The sequence below is a fragment of the Hyperolius riggenbachi genome, chromosome 6, assembly GCF_040937935.1.
Source record: "Hyperolius riggenbachi isolate aHypRig1 chromosome 6, aHypRig1.pri, whole genome shotgun sequence".
NCBI classification, from domain to species: Eukaryota; Metazoa; Chordata; class Amphibia; order Anura; family Hyperoliidae; genus Hyperolius; species Hyperolius riggenbachi.
The window spans coordinates 9731682-9750909 of record NC_090651.1 but is presented as its reverse complement, the minus strand read 5'-3'; positions in this window follow the sequence as shown (position 1 = coordinate 9750909).

The window sequence follows — 19228 nt, the reverse complement described above, 5'->3', positions numbered from 1 at the left end:
TCTAGCAACAATGGGGCCCTGGGGCAAAAGAAACTTGGGGGCCCTGTCGACCCTCCCTTCCAGCCACTGTCATGGGTTACCATAGCTGGAGGGGCACCTCGGGGCTACCACAGGGTCTTGGGCCCTAGGGCAATTGCCCCCTTTACCTCTATGGTAGCACCGGCCCTGATTTTCCCGTAGCCCTGCTCAGCACGGGAGTTTCAGTTGCTGGCTGCAAAGGATTGTGGGAGCTGCGCGCTGGACGGAGGCCCGGAACAGGAGCTCTGCTTCAGGTGAGTAATTTTTTTTATTATTTATTTATATTAGCAACCAGGTGTATCGTGTATGTTCTGGCCAGGTCTGCTACACGATTGAAGTGTTTTCTGTCCAGGTCTGCCACACGGTTGCATGTATTTTCTGCTCAAATCTTCTACATGATTGCATGTTTTTTCTGGTCAAATTTTCCACAAGATTGTATGTATTTTCTGGTCAAATCTGCCGACATGATTGCACGTATTTTCTGGTCAAATCTGCTACATGATTGCATGTATTTAATTTCTGGTCAATTCTGCTACATGATTGCATGTATTTTCTGGTCAATTCTGCTACATGATTGCATGTATTTTCTGGTCAAATCTGCTGCATGATTGCATGTATTTTCTGGGCAAATCTGCCGACATGATTGCACGTATTTTTTAATCAAATCTGCTGACATGATTTTCTGGTCAAATCTGCCGACATGGTTGAACAGGTTTTCTGGTCAAATTTGCCGTCATGATTGAACGTATTTTCTGGGCAAATCTGCTCACATTACGTGTAGTTTCTTGAGAAAACCTGCACAATTATGTGAATTTTCTGGGGAAAGGGTCACCAAAACTTGGGCCCACTGTCTTTGCGTTGCACTTTTAAAGGGAACCCGACGTGAGAATAATATTGAGGCTGCCATATTTATCTCCTTTTAAGCAATACCAGTTGCCTGGCTGCCGTGCTGGTCCTCTGCCTCTAATTCTTTCAACCATAGACCCTGAACAAGCATGCTTGTTTCTGGTGTGATTCAGTTCACTACTGCAGCCAAATAGATCAGCAGGGCTGGCAGGCAACTAGTATTGTTTAAAAGGAAATAAATATGGCAGCCACCATATCACTCTCACCCCGGGTTCACGTTAAATTAGTTAGCTGCGCCTCATCTGGTCATGGCCACGCCCATTTTTTTGATACGCCGCATGTTATAGCCACACCTGTTTTTTGCCCTTATTCTATTATCAGTATTACCAGCGCTCATTTTTCCTCGCACCTTTTTGCAAAGATGTCTGTAGTCCCTCATTATACATACAGAGCCGCCTTTTATAAGGATACTCATATATTGTGTTTTCTCCTATATGTCAGCCACAACCGCGTTTTCTTTCTTTTTTCGCATTAAAAATAGCTTCTGTTGTGAGACCTGAACTGTCATAAATGAATCTGGAACAAAGTCTGCTTCTCCCGGCGAATCCACCCTGGAGATATTGTCTTCCTACCTTCTGCAACCAATGATAAAAGGTAAATAAGGCTGAGTCTCTCCGCCGGCTCCTTCCAGAACTCAGGGGGGTGTTTTCTTCCGCTTGTTTGGTTTTGACGTTAATAAAAGCGCTGGCTGCACTTTATCCAAACTCCGGCAAGTGCTGCTTTCCATCCAAACTCAATGCAAAGTGGCAGGTGTCAGGCGTGAGATTCCCCAGCGGCAGCGCACACACACTGCTATGACAACGGGCCTAACATCAAACCTACAAACAGCTTGTCTGCAGATCGGGGCTGAGTGTGACATGAACGGCAGAGGCGGCAGAGCGACAGTCACAGAGCAGATCGGGGCTGTGTGCGACACGAACGGCACATCGACTATAAAATAGTGCAGCTCCCCCTGGTGGTCAGGCCTGGACTCCACAAGACCTGTGAGGGTCTCCTGTGGTATCTGGCTATATCTCTATAATACATATAATACACTATCATCCTATAATATAGTGCAGCTCCCCCTGGTGGTCAGGCCTGGACTCCACAAGACCTGTGAGGGTGTCCTGTGGTATCTGGCTATATCTCTATAATACATATAATACACTATCATCCTATAATATAGTGCAGCTCCCCCTGGTGGTCAGGCCTGGACTCCACAAGACCTGTGAGGGTGTCCTGTGGTATCTGGCTATATCTCTATAATACATATAATACACTATCATCCTATAATATAGTGCAGCTCCCCCTGGTGGTCAGGCCTGGACTCCACAAGACCTGTGAGGACGTCCTGTTGTAACTGGCTATATCTCTATAATACATATAATACACTAACAGCCTATAATATAGTGCAGCTCCCCCTGGTGGTCAGGCCTGGACTCCACAAGACCTGTGAGGACGTCCTGTTGTAACTGGCTATATCTCTATAATACATATAATACACTAACAGCCTATAATATAGTGCAGCTCCCCCTGGTGGTCAGGCCTGGACTTAATGAGACCCGTGAGGTTGTCCTGTGGTATCTCACTATGTATCAATAATCAAGGCAGTTTCTAGGTCTTAGAGCTCCCAGGGCGAATGCGTATAAATTGCGCCCCCTAGATAAGGGCATACTATTGCAATGCAGTACTCAGAGGTGCCTTTCAGTATTAGGTAGCCCCCAATATAGCTAGCCAGAGGCCTCCAGTATTAGAAGCCCCCCTCCTGGGTAGGTAGCCAGAGGAGCCCCAGTATTAGCAAGATGCAGCCCCCCAGTATAGGTTGCCACACGTAGACACCCCCCCCCCCCACCCCGCTTGTTTCGGCAGCTAGAGAGCCCTTCTGTAGGCAGCCAGGGAGTCCCCATTTAGGTAGCCAGAGAGCCTCACACATGCCCCCTGGCTTTCAACACATCGTCTTTAAAGAGAACCCGAGGGGGATGCTCACCATAAAAGATAGACTCTTAGCTATGAAGAGAGAAGCCTCTGTATCCCACGTCCTCCACCAGAGCATCGCTGCTTCCCAGGACCCTCTGTAAGTTTGCAAACGCTCTTCTCTTCTTGCGCGAGCATGACTGGGCTGCGCCCACACGTGTACAGCCACGCCTGCGCTGTTGTACGGAGTCGTTCACGAATGAGTGGCTCCAGCTTACTGCATAGGCGTGGCTGCACTCTCGTAGGCATTGTATGGCCACACTTGTACACAGCGGGGAGCGTGGCCACATTAATATTTGCAACAAAGCTCGTCATCAGGATCCCGAGGCTTCCTACTTTGTAGGTAAGTGTTTTGTTAGCATCTGCCTCTGCTACACTTTAACAACAACGGACTGTTCACCTTTGCTCCAGGTACTCGTTTGGATGAGACTAGTTGTAGGTGGAGCCAACCAGCCCGAAGGATGATGACTCTTGGTGGTTACCAGTAGCCTCCAAGAATCTGAAAGGTGAGAGAGACCAGGAACCCAATGGTGCAATATCCCTGGTATAGGTTGGTATAAAGTAAACATGCCCGGATTTACCTCACAGGAGTCTATAGGCACAGATGTCCTGGCACCCTAGACTCCGCCCTCCATGTATACAGGCCCGGATTTACATCACAGGAGCCTATAGGCACAGATGTCCTGGCACCCTAGACTTCACCCTCTACGAACCTACAAACCCCACCGCAAGTGTGCTGGCTGGCCCAGCTGTCACTTCTCCCTTACTTCCCTTGCCTGTCATAGGTAGCTACAGGTGCCCCTTAGTATTAGGTAGCCGGAAGTACCCGCAGCATTAAGTAGCTAGAGGTGCCCCCAACTGAAGGGAGTTCTCAGCAGTAGAATGCAGAGAGCTGGGTAAGTAACCTCTCATTTACACTCATCAGGATATCAGGAGGGAGGGAGGCACTGGGGTAGGGGAGTGGGCCGCCTTCCTATCATCAGGCGCCTGTAGGCACATGCCTACAGTACCTTATGGTAAAACCCGGCCCTAAATGTAAGGGAAAAACGATTATACTCACAAAGGTAGATAGCAAAACCTTCCAACCACCATCAGAGCCTGCGGGAAATAACCGCCTTCCGCTCTGTATTCCTGGACTGCTCTGCAGGTGTCAGTTGGCCGCTCTTCTTGGACATTTTTTTATAGACACACAATAGTGTTTAAAAAATTATAAACCCCAGGGGTACAAACTATCTAAAACAACACTGGTGGAGGCACCCGAGGATATACACTATACAATGAGGTGATAAGCCTTACCTCGTAGGAAGAACACGCCAAAGTCTTCTGCTGTTACATCTGGATATGTAGAGGGGAGCAAATCTGTCTATCTAAACAGGGGAGGGGCACATCTGGGTATCTAAAGGGGGCACATCTGGATATCTGTAGGGGGCACACTGGCTATTTAACTACTTTCACCTCCTGGACGTAGAAGCTACGTCCAGGAGGCCATGTGCGCTCCCGCGGCCGATCGCACGCGTGCACACGCACTCCCGGCCCGCGGATCGTTAGCCAGGCAATCAGTGAATTGGGCTATGGAGCCCGATCACTGATTCCTCTCCCCCGCTGAAAAAGCGACAGCTTCTCTCGGAAGCTACGCTTTTTCTGCCTCTTACGTCCCCCCTACATCCCTCTAAGCATAGGTTACGCTTAGAGTGACGTCATGTAAACAAAGTAAAACTACATCTACATTAAAAAAAAAAAAAATAAACAAACATATATTTACATTACAAAAATTACTATTTACATCCCACCCTCCCAAAAATACCCAAATAAAATGTTTAATAATTAAAAAAAACAAAAACATTACAATAAAGAAAACAAAACACATAAATATTTACCTAAGAGTCTAAACTTTTTAAATATCTATGTAAAGATTAAATATTTCTATTTTTTTTTATTATAAGCTTGTAAATAGTGATGGATGCAAAACGAAAAAAATGCACTTTTATTTCCAAATAAAATATTGTCTCCATACATTGTGATAGGGACATAATTTAAACGGTTTAATAACCGGGACAAATGGGCAAATACAATACATGAGTTTTAATTATGGAGGCATGTATTATTTTAAAACTATAATGGCCGAAAACTGAGAAATAATGATTTTTTTTAGTTTTCGTCTTATTCTTACTGTTAAAATGCATTTACAGTAAGGTAGCTCTTAGCAAAATGTACCACCCAAAGAAAGCCTAATTGGTGGCGGAAAAAACAAGATATAGATCAGTTCATTGTAATAAGTAGTGATAAAGTTATAGGCTAATGAATGGGAGGTGAACATTGCTCGGATGCATAAAGTGAAAACGACTGAGGGCTGAAGTGGTTAAACAAGGGAAGGGGGCACCAGGGCTGGGCCGAGGCATAGGCTGGAGAGGCTCCAGCCTCAGGGCGCAGTGTAGGAGGGGGCGCACAATTCATTCAGTTGTCATTCCTAATTGTGTATGAAGCAGAGAGAAATAAGAAATGGGGATACATGGCAGTGACTGCAAGCCAGATAACTAGATATTAAGGTGTTGGGGAGGTTGTGGGCCCTGTGGCGCCTCTTAGTCTAATAGCAATCAGTGTGTGACAACTGGGGTGGGAGGGATGGAGGAGGGGCCTCTTAGTGTAATAGCAATCAGTGTGTGACGGCTGGGGTGGGAGGGATGGAGGAGGGGCCTCTTAGTGTAATAGCAATCAGTGTGTGACGGCTGGGGTGGGAGGGGCCTCTTAGTGTAATAGCAATCAGTGTGTGGCGGCTGGGGTGGGAGGGATGGATGGGCGCAGTTTGGTGTCTCAGCCTTGGGTGCTGGAGGACCTTGTCCCAGCTCTGGGGGGCACATTTGTCTATCTAAATGGGGAGAGGCGGGGCAGCTGACTATCTATAGGGGGGAAGGGGGCATATCTGGCTATCTACTGTAAATAGCATTTGTACATTTGGGAGATATACACTGGGATGGAAGAGACTCCCCAAGAAGAAAATGTAATAATTTTGGCCTTTAAAAGATAAGAAAATGTTTGTAAGATGTGTATGGTTACTGTGCCTGTGACAGAACCGCTTGCTAGACCCCGACCCGGGCCACTCCGTCAAGTCAACGCTTCCAGAACCTCAGGAACCAACTCAGCTGCAGGACGGTACTGGGATAAGCCTTTGCATTGGGCAGAACCAATGTCATTAAGCAAGCCCGCACAGAAGCAAGAGACAGCACTCTGAACTTCTGTGATTCCAAACAGTAACTCCTTTATTTAGTCAAACAAGACAATTTATACACTTAAAGTGGATCCGAGATTAACTTTTACTCCTTGCATAATTGTGTTCTTTACATATAGTTTATACGGCATTCCTCAAGCCAAATACTTGTTTTGTTTTGTTTTAATACCCTAATTTCCTATAAACTAAACAAGCCACACCCACAGCTTCTCCAGAGTGCCTTGGCGCTTGCAAGGGATTGTGGCATTTCAGTCTGGGCAGGTGAAAAAGGTGTTACTAGCTATAGATTTCAGAGGCAGAGTTTTCACAATCTGAGAGCTGCAGTGCAGATACAGATCAGTTGCCTGTGTAATGGAGGAGATAAGAGTGGAGTTTTCACAGAATATGCAGATTAGCATGCCTAGATACAGATAAGCTTGCCTGTGTGTGTAATTGTGTAATAGTGACAAGCAGAAAACATGTCTGCTCCCATTGTATCACAGGAAAAAATATTAATATACTGTTGAAGCTGTTTGAAGATAGATTTGCTGTGCAAACTATCTAAACTTTAGATAAGATATATAGACAAGTCACTTGTTATATTTAGTTTTTCATCTCGGATCCGCTTTAACAACACCAGAGCCCCCACCTTTGGGAAGGATTGCTTGCCCATCCCATCCATGTGGTACTCACTATACAGTTTATCTTATCTATCTGTACACAACAAGGTCCAGCACCTGGAATACACTGCTGTACACATCACAATGGCTCCCCACAGAGATAATTCAATCAGGTGATGATATTCCTGGACCGATAGTCTTTTGAAGACACACTGTCTCTAAAGGTGTTAAATGTCTCCAGCCATGTGGGCACCTTCCAAGGGCCTGTGACATCACAGGGCTAAGTAAGTCCGAGATAGCCTGGTGCCAGTGTTTAAGTGAGGACACAGTCTATAATACAGTCTGTAATGTAGAAGCCTGCTTCTTTCCAACCCATGCATGCTTCTCAAATGCATGGGCTGGCCGGTGCATCAGAGGAACGCTGTATATTTATGGGACCCCCAAATGTCCCCCAATCCATTTGGTCATGGCTCACGTGACAGTGCCAATAAAATATTTTTCCAACAAAAGATAGGAAAAAAGAGCTTACTTGAATAAGTAAACCATACGTTCTTTAATGAAACACTTAAACAAAGCGTTTTGCAGGTCGGAGCCCGCTTCCTCAGGTTGAATATAGTGTTTCACAGTGAAAGAGAGGTTGGTCATAGGCACTGTTAGTTACGGCCTTTTTCCCCCCTCAGAGACATTGTATTTAAAGAGGAACTGTAACGACAAAACGGCCCCTGGGGGGTACTCACCTCGGGTGGGGGAAGCCTCAGGATCCTAATGAGGCTTCCCACGCCGTCCTGCGTCCCTCGGGGGTCTTGCTGTAGCCCTCCGTACAGCCGTGACGCAATATTTACCTTCCTGGCTCCTGCGCAGGCGCTCTGATGCCTCTCGGCGCCAAAGTAGGCGGAAATACCCGATCGCCGTCGGGTCTGCTCTACTGCGCAGGCGCAAGTTTCCGGCGCCTGCGCAGTAGAGCGGACCCGACGGAGATCGGGTATTTCCGTCTATTTCCGTGCCGAAAGTCGCCACAGCGCCCCCGCTGGAGCCAGCAAAGGTAAATATTGAACTGACAGTCGGCACAGTCGCCGGCTGTTCGGAGGGCTGCGGCGAGACCCCCGTGGGACAGAGGACGGCGTGGGAAGCCTCATTAGGATCCGGAGGCTTCCCCCACCCGAGGTGAGTACCCCCCAGGGGAGGTTTTTGTTGTTACAGAGTCTCTTTAACCTGAAGAAGTCGGCTCAGACCAGCGAAATGCGTTGTTTGAAGTTTTTCCATTAAAGAGACTGTTAACCTTACATAAGTGGTTTCCTTATTCAGTAAGCCCTCCTTTCTTACCTTTTAACGGTCAAACCATTTTCTTCTTGGGAGGCATCTTCCATCCCAGTTTAGTTGCGAATAAATGAGGCTGACTGTTATTTCCCAGCGGTCTGACTGTCGCCGGCATGAAAGCTGCAGAACTCAGGTCCACATCTAGCCTGGAATATCTCATTACCTTCCCAGCAATGTGGCGGCTCTGTAGAGCCTTATAACTATTACACACCAACAAAATTCATTTAATTTCCCGGCCTAGCGGCGGCGCTTGGGACATCTGCTGCGATTGATCGCTTAACTCGAAAGCTATTCATACAGACAAATGGGGCCGTCCACCGAGCTTCAGAGGAATTCTAATCAATCCTCTCTAAAGTGAAGAGTTTCCGTATAAAACCGATCTGTACCTCCCCATCATTGTTTCTCTCTTTCTTTCTCTCTAATCTTCTCTCTCTATTTTTCCTTTCTTCTTTCACTTCATGAGCATTATGTGGTTTAGTCATACATTCATTACAAGGAATCTGGCAAGGATTGTGAGATATTTGTGGCAAACAAATAAAAACCGTTGGTTCACTTAGGCCTCTTTCACAGTGAGACGTTAAAGTCGCACGTTAGAAAATGTTCCAACGCAGACTAACGCACAGCAATTCAAAGTCTGTGCGACATTCGCAGTGCACACGTTGCGTTGTGTGTAACGTGTAGCAATATTTAGAAAGTGCTGAATGCTGTGCGTTTAGCAATACATTTGCTGCGTTAGTTGTGTTGCACATGCTCGGTAATGTTTTTTGCAGGGGCGTAGGAATAGGCCCTGCAGCCCCTGCGCCCGCGGGGGGGCCCGGCCCCCCCCCCCTGGGGCCCGCTCGGGGCCGTTTTGTGGGTGCTGGAGGGGTGGCAGCATGAGGGGAAAGCCTTGCCCACAGTCGGCGGGGAGAGGGGTAGTTCCCCCCTCTCCCTCACCTCGGGGCTCTCCCCTCTGCGCTCTCCTCCAGCTCGTAAGTGTCTGTGGGGCTGTGGTGGGCAGCGAGCGGCGGGCAGATACATACCTGCTTCCGTGCGTTCCATCGGAGACTTCTCCCTCTAGCGGCTGACGTCACTTCCGGAAGTGACGTCAGCCGCTAGAGGGAGAAGTCTCCGATGGAACGCACGGAAGCAGGTATGTATCTGCCCGCCGCTCGCTGCCCACCACAGCCCCACAGACACTTACGAGCTGGAGGGGAGTGCAGAGGGGAGAGCCCTGAGGTGAGGGAGAGGGGGGAACTACCCCTCTCCCCGCCGACTGTGGGCAAGGCTTTCCCCTCATGCTGCCACCCCTCCAGCACCCACAAAACGGCCGCGAGCGGGCCCGGGGGGGGGGGGGGGGGGGGGCCCGCTCAGAAAATCTGCAGGGGGGCCCGGTGGGGCCTAGTTACGCCCCTGGTTTTTTGGTTGTTTTTTTTACATGTAACGCATGCGGTTTTCGTTCCATCACTGTGCAACGAAAACAGTGCACCAAATGCAGGGCTAAAGAATGTACTATTGTACATGGCGAGGAAAGGAACAGCGCTACTTAAAAACAGATTGCATCCTTATGACTACCTGCTTGAGAGTGCAAGCCCCACTAGTGGTTATAAAATACACACCCAGCATTCAAATAAAATGCCCCCGTCTACCATTGGAGGGTGTTGGTTTCCGTAATAGCTTGCATGCAACTTATTAAGTCCCTCCCACTGCGGAGAAGTCATCCCCCATGGGAGGGGCCCTAACACTAACTAATCCTAAATTATGCATATGCATAGCCTGGATGCGCTACCAAGTACAAATTCAAAACTGCGCAAAGGTGGATCAGCGCATCACCAGGCCGCCCTCCCACTAGTGGGGCTGGCACTCTCAAGCAGGTACTCATAAGGATGCAATCTGTTTTTAAGTAGCGCTGTTCCTTTCCTCGCCATGGACAAATGTAAGTAACTTTAGCCAGCCGCTCCCATGTAATAGCATTGCTTATTGATGTTTATGCAGAGCTTCTGTTTGGTTTCATGGTGCGTTTGTAGTTTCTTGGGGGGGCTCAGCGCACCTCTGATTGTAGGCCATTCGGAGGTGGCCTGGTGATGCGCTGATCCACCGACCTTTGCACAATTTTAAATAATGTACTGTAACGTCCAAGTTATAGTCTTTCAATGCGTTGCATTAAAGGCATGTTATGCGACCTTAACGTCGCATCAAACGCACCGCCCCACTGTGAAAGAGTCTACATAATAAACTCAGGCTGAGATAGAGAGTATTTTTTACAGACCCTATCCTGTTTGTTGCTGAGCAGGGGGGCAGAGTGATTGCCAGGGGGGGCCGGTGCCCCACTGTAGTGCTGCCCATGCTTGGCTACCTGATAATTACATTGTGCTGATACTTCCAATGTCATGTTCATGTCAATACTTTCTGTTTCTCCTCCTTGTTTCCTTTACTGTACCATGTTTCCTATACTGAATCTCTTAAAAAAACAAAAACGATCCGTACCTCAGCGGTTGCGGACATTTTATTTCTGCGCGTTTCTCCGCCCGTCCTGCGAGCAACAGCGTCCCGTTTCCTGGAAGTGAAGGCGTCTCTTGTGATGTGTGATAAATTGATGATGCTATCAGAGCCTGGACGATATACGTCTACTTTTCGTCCCTTTTATTACATTCCTCTCGTGTCAGATGGAGCTATATCCAGTCTGCAATTCTCTCCAGCTGAATCTACTTGTTTAATATAGACCGTGAATACCGTGTGATTACCGCGGCCGCAAGAACGGAATTAGGTTTTGATGCGGGATAAGATTTATCCAATGAGGCTCTTCCTACAGATCTACGTGCGTTTGGCGTGTAAATATATTCCGCATATTGCTTGCTGGATTTATTGCAGAAGGACGAGGCCTCGAGGGATATCGGCCGGCACGCCGCCACAATAAAAGTGCCCTAAAAGCATATAAAAAAAGAGGAAGGTTTGAATCTCTGTCGGAGTGACCTTGGCCCGCTGACTTCGCCGCTGCACGCCCCGGGCTCCTCATTTAGACGGCGAGATGTTCTGGACGTGGAGTCGCTGTGTCGGCAGAAATATAGACCATTCCTTGCAAATATTTACTTCCTGCCTCGGCTCCCAGAGAAATTGCTGACGTCGTCGTGTTTTGCGTATACAATTTGCCACAGTTTTATAGGTTATTCATGTAATGCTCTTATCTTTGGTCTATCCGCGGCTGTATGTAAATGTGATATTTCCCATGTTTGCTGCAGATTGTGTGTGGCCTTCTGTCACAGAATCCTGCACAATATCATCTCCTGAAACGCAACGTAGACTGCCGGCACTCTCTGTACCATTATCAAGGCAACTGAATTACAGCGATCCAGCAGCAAAGATAGACTTAAAGAGAATCTGTACTGTCCGATTTGTACAATAAGAAACATACCAATCGAGTCACTGTGATCTCCTGGGCCCCTCTGTGCAGTTTCTGCTGCTCCCCGCTGTGATCCTGGCTTTTGATTGCCAGTTTTAGGCAGTGTTTACAAGCAAAAAACATGGCCGCTAACCAGGAAGTGATGTTTGTGTATATATATTAGGGCTGCACGATTTCAGGTAAAAATTGAAATTACGATTTTTCGAGCTTTGGCACTAAATTCACTATGCCCCCAGTATAGTTTAGCCAGATATTGCGGGCGGACGATTGCTTTAAGAGAAACTCAGACCAAGAATTGAACTTTATCCCAATCAGTAGCTGATACCCCATCACAAATGGATCATCAGGGGGCTCTATATGGCTGATATTGTGGTGAAACCCCTCCCATAAGAACAAGAAAAGTATGTACAGTACAGGCAGTTTCCTGTCTGTGAACCGTGCTGTATTGTGTAAAATAGCTGTTTCCAACTGCCAAAAAGTTCCTTTTTTAGAGCCGGGCAACGGGGGCGGTCCATGTGAGGGCAGCGGGGGGGGCGGTTCACGTGAAGACGATCTAGTTATCGTTATTACTATCTGCAGTTTTCTGAGTGTCCGCCCGCCAGAGGTGGGACAAGGTCCTCCAGCACCCAAGGCTGGACACCAAAGTGCGCCCCTCCATCCCTCCCACCCCAGCCGTCACACACTGATTGCTATTAGACTAAGAGATGCTACAGGGCTCACAACCTCCCCAACACCTTAATATCTAGGTATCTGGCTTGCAGTCACTGCTATGTATCCCCTTTTCTTATTTCTTTCTGCTTCATACACAATTAGGAATGACAGCTGAATGAATTGTGCGCCCCCTCCTACACTGCGCCCTGAGGCTGGAGCCTCTCCAGCCTATGCTTGGGCCCGGCCCTGCCGCCCGCTGCCTGCCCTGCACGCTTGTCTGGCCCGCCTACCGCTGTGCGCCGATTGGCCAGAGCCGCCAGAAGCAGTGAATATGCATTAATGTTAATGAGCGGGGGGCGGATCCACTCCGCTTGCTCGAGTGGATCGCCCCCCCGCTCATTAACACTAGTGCATATTCACTGCTTCTGGCCAATCCGCGCACAGCGGGGCCAGATACAAGCGTACAAAAAGCAAGCGTACACAACCAGCTGTCCGCTCTGTACAGCTCCGCCTACCGCTTCCGTCATTGCATCTCTGTCCAGCGATTGGTAAAGCTATCTGTGTGTGCCCAGCCGCTCGCGCAGGTCCGCCTCCCGCTTATTAACACTACTGCATATTCACTGCTCTCGCCAATCCGCGCACAGCGGGGCCAGATACAAGCATACAGACAGTGGGGAAAAAAACGAGGATACTGACGATCACTAGATCGTCTTGTCACAAACCGCGGTTTCGGTTTTAAACCGAAAAACCGTGCAGCCCTATATATATATATATATATATATATATATATATATATATATATATATATATATATATATATATACTGTATATATATATCATGTTACAGTATACTACAAGTTATTATTACCAGGGGCGTAGCAATAGGGGTTGCAGGGGTTGCGACTGCATCTGGGCCCTTGGGCCAGAGAGGTCCTCCCTCAAGTACAGTATTAGCTCTCTATTGGTCCTGTGCTCATAATAATCACTTCTATAGATACTTTGAATAGTGGTAATCAGTAACAAGCTGTTCCCCATCCCCTTCTTGCACCTCTGACACTGTAGTTGCCATTGGCAGGGATTGCTATGTATAGAGTGCTTGGGGGTAACCAGTAACAAGCTGCTCCCCATCCCCTTCTTGCACCTCTGACACTGTAGTTGCCATTGGCAGGGATTGCTATGTATAGAGTGCTTGGGGGTAATCAGTAACAAGCTGCTCCCCATCCCCTTCTTGCACCTCTGACACTGTAGTTGCCATTGGCAGGGATTGCTATGTATAGAGTGCTTGGGGGTAATCAGTAACAAGCTGTTCCCCACCCCCTTCTTGCACCTCTGACACTGTAGTTGCCATTGGCAGGTTTTGGTGCGCCGTATTGTTATGTATAGAGTGTTGGGGGACCCCATTGTAAAACTTGCATCAGGGCCCACAGCTCCTTTGTACGCCACTGCTTATTACATAGAGAATTATATGCACTCCAGTCAGGGATTCTCAGTTTCTCAGCATGGGCAGCTCCCTTCCCACTCAGACAAGTTGAAACAGAGAGCAGAGACCTGTCTGTGACTAATAAACAAAGCACACACACAGAGCCTGCAGAGGGTGTGTGTGTGTGTGTGTGGGGGGGGGGGGGGGTGCATAAATTCTCCCTATCACAGCAGAGGCAGTGCATTCCTCTCTGGGTTGAGAAAGCTTGACAAAGGAAAGATTAGATATATTACAGAGACTGGGCAACTAGAAAAGGCTGCAGTAATCCAGACCACATTAGAAAAGGTATACGAACTTATAGGATAGAAGAAATAAGGCTGCAAATGTTGTTACAGAGTCTCTTTAAAGGGAACCCAACGGTGAGAGGGATATGGAGGCTGCCATATTTATTTTATTGTAAACAATGCCAGTTACCTGGCTGTCCTGCTGATCCTCTGCCTCTAATACTTTTAGCCAAAGACCTTGAACAAGCATGCAGCAGATCAGGTACTCTGACTCAGATTTTATTGGATTAGCCATATGCTTGTTCCAGGGTTTTGACTCAGACTCCTCCTCCTGATGCCTGATTTGACATTTATTTTGCTTTCCCCATTACAATAAAAAAAAAAACCCTCAGAGCAGCACTGGATGAAAAACACATGGGCCTGTCAGGAGTCCAGAAACTCATTGACCTTTTATACACTCTCACCAATTACAAGAAATCAGATCTCAGGTGAAGACCGATTACCTTTAATAGCCATAAAAATCTTTGTGTGTCGTTATCAGGCCAAATCACCAGGGTATGTAAACTTTTGATCAGGGTCATATGGCTACTTTGTCTTTGTGTTGTAATTATGATTTAAAAAGAGTAAACCGTTAAATAAATGGCTTCAGCCAACCAAAGAAATGAGTGAAAGAAACTTTTTTGTGTTATCATTCATATTCTATGAAAAATGGTTAAAGAGAAACTCCAAGGAAAATAATGTAATAAAAAAGTGCTTAATTTTTACAATAATTCTGTTTAAATGATTTAGTCAGTGTTTGTCAATTGTAAAATCGTTCCTTTAGGCTCGTACACACGTCTGATGAAAGGCAACGACGGGTCCAGGCTGGACTGATAAGGCTGTTTCTGAGCGATCCTCCGGGCTGAAAACCCGCCCAGCGGGAGGTGACGACGGACCCGTCGTTACCTTTCATCAGACGTGTGTACGAGCCTTTTCCCTGATTTACATTCTGACATTTATCACATGGTGACATTTTTAGTGCTGGCAGGTGATGTCAGTGAAAGGAGATGCTGCTTGCTTTTTTTTGGCAGTTGGACCCAGCTGTAAACAGCTATTTCCCACAATACAATGAGGTTCACAGACAGGAAACTGTCAGGACCATGGTCCTGACATCATGTTGTGGGAGGGGTTTCACCACAATATCAGCCATACAGAGCCCCCTGATGATCCGTTTGAGAAAAGGAATAGATTTCTCCTGGGAAAGGGGGTATCAGCTACTGATTGGGATGAAGTTCAAGTCTTGGTTACGGTTTCTCTTTAAGAAATCCTGATAGAGTATGTAAACCTATGAGCACAGCTGTATGCATGCTAGATGACATTATTAGTATTTTACTGGGCGATTCTATTACTGCACACGGGCTAAGGAAGTCTGCCCTCTGCATTGGGCTTTCTTGGTGTGTAGGTGAAAAGAACTGTTCCCCTGAAGCGTTTGTTCTGCTTCCGGTCATCTTGGTTGCAGAGTCGTTTGCACATAAGCCAAGAAACATATCTGGTTGATATCACTGGTTGCTATGGGCAACAAGCACAAATACTTCCCACACATGATTCTGCAGGTTTATGTTTCGCGGTTCTAATTCTTATTTATTTATTTATTGTATTTATAAAGCGCCAACATATTACGCAGCGCTGAACATTAATTTAGGTTACAGACAATATTTAGGGGTGACAAACAGCAATATGACAATACAGGATACAAGAAAACCAGATCACACAGCACAGTATGAGTACAAGGTAATGCTTAGTCAGTCACTGGAGGGGAGCATGGAGATCACACAGCACAGTATGAGTACAAGGTAATGCTTAGTCACTGGATGGGAGCATGGAGATCACACAGCACGGTATGAGTACAAGGTAATGCTTAGTCACTGGATGGAGCATGGAGATCACTCAGCACAGTATGAGTACAAGGTAATGCTTAGTCACTGGAAGGAGCATGGAGATCACACAGCACAGTATGAGTACAAGGTAATGCTTAGTCACTGGAAGGAGCATGGAGATCACACAGCACAGTATGAGTACAAGGTAATGCTTAGTCACTGGATGGGAGCATGGAGATCACACAGCACAGTATGAGTACAAGGTAATGCTTAGTCACTGGATGGGAGCATGGAGATCACACAGCACAGCATGAGTACAAGGTAATGCTTAGTCACTGGATGGAGCATGGAGATCACACAGCACAGTATGAGTACAAGGTAATGCTTAGTCACTGGATGGAGCATGGAGATCACACAGCACAGTATGAGTACAAGGTAATGCTTAGTCACTGGATGCAGCATGGAGATCACACAGCACAGTATGAGTACAAGGTTATGCTTAGTCACTGGAGGGAGCATGGAGATCACACAGCACAGTATGAGTACCAGGTAATGCTTAGTCACTGGAGGGGAGCATGGAGATCACACAGCACAGTATGAGTACAAGGTAATGCTTAGTCACTGGATGGAGCATGGAGATCACACAGCACAGTATGAGTACAAGGTAATGCTTAGTCACTGGAGGGAGCATGGAGATCACACAGCACAGTATGAGTACAAGGTAATGCTTAGTCACTGGAGGGGAGCATGGAGATCACACAGCACAGTATGAGTACAAGGTAATGCTTAGTCACTGGAGGGGAGCATGGAGATCACACAGCCCAGTATGAGTACAAGGTAATGCTTAGTCACTGGAGGGGAGCATGGAGATCACACAGCACAGTATGAGTACAAGGTAATGCTTAGTCACTGGCTGGAGCATGGAGATCACACAGCACAGTATGAGTACAAGGTAATGCTTAGTCACTGGATGGAGCATGGAGATCACACAGCACAGTATGAGTACAAGGTAATGCTTAGTCACTGGATGGAGCATGGAGATCACACAGCACAGTATGAGTACAAGGTAATGCTTAGTCACTGGATGGAGCATGGAGATCACACAGCACAGTATGAGTACAAGGTAATGCTTAGTCACTGGATGGAGCATGGAGATCACACAGCACAGTATGAGTACAAGGTAATGCTTAGTCACTGGATGCAGCATGGAGATCACACAGCACAGTATGAGTACAAGGTTATGCTTAGTCACTGGAGGGAGCATGGAGATCACACAGCACAGTATGAGTACCAGGTAATGCTTAGTCACTGGAGGGGAGCATGGAGATCACACAGCACAGTATGAGTACAAGGTAATGCTTAGTCACTGGATGGAGCATGGAGATCACACAGCACAGTATGAGTACAAGGTAATGCTTAGTCACTGGAGGGAGCATGGAGATCACACAGCACAGTATGAGTACAAGGTAATGCTTAGTCACTGGATGGAGCATGGAGATCACACAGCACAGTATGAGTACAAGGTAATGCTTAGTCACTGGAAGGAGCATGGAGATCACACAGCACAGTATGAGTACAAGGTAATGCTTAGTCACTGGATGGGAGCATGGAGATCACACAGCACAGTATGAGTACAAGGTAATGCTTAGTCACTGGATGGGAGCATGGAGATCACACAGCACAGCATGAGTACAAGGTAATGCTTAGTCACTGGATGGAGCATGGAGATCACACAGCACAGTATGAGTACAAGGTAATGCTTAGTCACTGGATGGAGCATGGAGATCACACAGCACAGTATGAGTACAAGGTAATGCTTAGTCACTGGATGGGGCATGGAGATCACACAGCACAGTATGAGTACAAGGTAATGCTTAGTCACTGGATGGGAGCATGGAGATCACACAGCACAGTATGGGTACAAGGTAATGCTTAGTCACTGGAGGGGAGCATGGAGATCACACAGCACAGTATGAGTACAAGGTAATGCTCAGTCACTGGAGGGGAGCATGGAGATCACACAGCACAGTATGAGTACAAGGTAATGCTTAGTCACTGGATGGAGCATGGAGATCACACAGCACAGTATGAGTACAAGGTAATGCTTAGTCACTGGATGGAGCATGGAGATCACACAGCACAGTATGAGTACAAGGTAATGCTTAGTCACTGGAGGGGAGCATGGAGATCACACAGCCCAGTATGAGTACAAGGTAATGCTTAGTCACTGGATGGGAGCATGGAGATCACACAGCACAGTATGGGTACAAGGTAATGCTTAGTCACTGGAGGGGAGCATGGAGATCACACAGCCCAGTATGAGTACAAGGTAATGCTTAGTCACTGGATGGAGCATGGAGATCACACAGCACAGTATGGGTACAAGGTAATGCTTAGTCACTGGAGGGGAGCATGGAGATCACACAGCCCAGTATGAGTACAAGGTAATGCTTAGTCACTGGAGGGGAGCATGGAGATCACACAGCCCAGTATGAGTACAAGGTAATGCTTAGTCACTGGATGGAGCATGGAGATCACACAGCACAGTATGAGTACAAGGTAATGCTTAGTCACTGGAGGGGAGCATGGAGATCACACAGCACAGTATGAGTACAAGGTAATGCTTAGTCACTGGATGGGAGCATAGAGATCACACAGCACAGTATGAGTACAAGGTAATGCTTAGTCACTGGAGGGGGCATGGAGATCACACAGCACAGTATGAGTACAAGGTAATGCTTAGTCACTGGATGGAGCATGGAGATCACACAGCACAGTATGAGTACAAGGTAATGCTTAGTCACTGGATGGAGCATGGAGATCACACAGCACAGTATGAGTACAAGGTAATGCTTAGTCACTGGAGGGGAGCATGGAGATCACACAGCACAGTATGAGTACAAGGTAATGCTGCTTAGTCACTGGAGGGGAGCATGGAGATCACACAGCACAGTATGAGTACAAGGTAATGCTTAGTCACTGGAGGGGAGCATGGAGATCACACAGCACAGTATGAGTACAAGGTAATGCTTAGTCACTGGATGGAGCATGGAGATCACACAGCACAGTATGAGTACAAGGTAATGCTTAGTCACTGGAGGGGAGCATGGAGATCACACAGCACAGTATGAGTACAAGGTAATGCTTAGTCACTGGATGGAGCATGGAGATCACACAGCACAGTATGAGTACAAGGTAATGCTTAGTCACTGGAGGGGAGCATGGAGATCACACAGCACAGTATGAGTACAGGGTAATGCTTAGTCACTGGATGGAGCATGGAGATCACACAGCACAGTATGAGTACAAGGTAATGCTTAGTCACTGGAGGGGAGCATGGAGATCACACAGCACAGTATGAGTACAAGGTAATGCTTAGTCAATGGAGGGGAGCATGGAGATCACACAGCACAGTATGAGTACAAGGTAATGCTTAGTCACTGGATGGGAGCATGGAGATCACACAGCACAGTATGAGTACCAGGTAATGCTTAGTCACTGGAGGGGAGCATGGAGATCACACAGCACAGTATGAGTACAAGGTAATGCTTAGTCACTGGATGGAGCATGGAGATCACACAGCACAGTATGAGTACAAGGTAATGCTTAGTCACTGGAT